Genomic DNA, 2,000 nt, shown 5'->3' with positions numbered 1-2,000 from the left:
TAGAATCTCTCCTTTACCTTCTGTCTTCTTGATCATGGCTAGTTCCAACTTTCTTTGTAGCACCAGAAGACAAATTTATCACAATGAGGAAGCTTCTTATCACTGTATGACTCAATCTTTTCCATTTCTTGGGAGTGGAAAATTAGGTACAAGTGTACTAACTTACATCACAGAACTCCAAGCCTGAGTTGTGACCCTCCACACCTAAAGGCTGAGTGAGTAAGCATCTAAGCTGCAAATTCACAGATCTGCCACACATACAAATTTTTCTTCCTGATTGAAAAAACAAATGTATGACTCAAGGTCTGAAGTTACTCTCATTTTGTTGGTGTGAAAAAAAAAAAAATTCTTTTATTCAAAATATTTGTCATATACCTAACAGTTACTACCCTCTAAAAGCATCTCTTCATTGTTCTTATGAGACATAAAAATAAAGTTGAGATTTAGTCTAATGCAGAAAGCAAGAGAGAAAAGACATCTCAGAGGCAAATTCTGGTGAAAAAAAAAAAAAAATCCCTCTTCTCTTGCCTACAGCGTAGCAACTGATAGCAATAGAAGACAATATTCACACATTCCTGGTCACGACCTGCAATATGATACACTGTATTGCCTAAATATATTGGTACATTTAACTAACCATTGAGCTCTCCCAATCTATGCATCAATTCATTCATTCGACAGCTATTAACTGAGCATCTATGTGTCATACACTGCTCTCACTATTAGGGACATAGGGGTGAACAAAACGGACCAGAATTCCTGCCCTTGGCTTTTGTATTGTTTTGTTTTGTTTTTGAGAAGACAACTCTTAAGAAAAATTAAAAGTATGAAGAAACTTGCCACTTAGACATCAGGGGGATAAGAATCTCAGCTAGAGGAAGTATTAAGTATAAAGGTCTTATACTGGGATCCTGACTGCTATTTTCATGGAAGGCTGGAGCTGAATGAACAAGGGAAGATAAGTAAAAGATGAGATAAGTAGTACCTTGCAGGACATAGTAAGACTTTGGTTCTTTCTCTAAGCAAGGTGGGAAGTCATTAGTGGGGTTCAGCAGAGTGATCTGATCTGATTTAAATCTAGCTGGATCACTCTGCTTCTGTGTTGAGAATGAATTGGAGAGAGATGAGAATAGAAGTGTATAACTGGGCAGGAAGCTATTACAATAACCTCTATAACTGATGAAATGATTTCTAATTTTGTATACCATTGTTGAATTCCCAATGTACCCTTTTTCCATTCACTTTCAATTGATGGTGTAATCCACTGGGAAATTTGGAACAATCTGACAGGAAGTCTCTCATCATTGCACCACAAAATCTTCAAATCTGCAACTGCATTTATCCTCTCCTCCTTTCTTCTTATCTCAATGAAGAAAATGACCCAGTTCTAATTAAAGAGATTAAGTAAAATATGTTAACTGAGAATATTGGCTCTGGAAATAGATTAATGAAATATAATTGTGTCTTCTTCACTTAAATTTGGTGTGACTAGGGAATATTCCTTAGTATCCTTATTTCTCAGTTTCTTTATCTGCAACATAAAGACAATGGCAGCAATTATTTCAACTGATGGTGTTAGCAAGGAATAGTGTTAACCATTTAAACCACCCAGGGACTACTACAGAAGATGAAAAGACTGTGTTTCCCACTGAACTCACTGTGGAAGTTGAATCTAAATAGGTTGTAAAATACATGAGTAGAATATATCTATATCTATATCTATGTTGTTGTTGTTGTTATGTGCCGTCGAGTCGGCCCCGACTCATAGCGACCCCTCCTTGGGTTTCCGAGCAGTACCACTACAGAAGTAGATTGCCCCATCTTCCTTCCGAGGAGTGGCTGGTGGATTTGAACCACCAGCCTTCTGGTTAGCAGTCAAGTGCCTTAGGCACTATGCTACCAGAGCTCCTATCTATATCTATATGTGTATCGATATCGATATTGATATAGATATTTGGGGGGTGGGGAAGACTTGATCAGAAATAATTAACTTTGGTTAA

This window comes from Orycteropus afer, unplaced genomic scaffold (assembly GCF_000298275.1).
Source record: "Orycteropus afer afer isolate SDZICR_OR568_19922 unplaced genomic scaffold, OryAfe1.0 scaffold00229, whole genome shotgun sequence".
Lineage (NCBI taxonomy): Eukaryota > Metazoa > Chordata > Mammalia > Tubulidentata > Orycteropodidae > Orycteropus > Orycteropus afer.
This window is presented reverse-complemented; position numbering follows the sequence as displayed.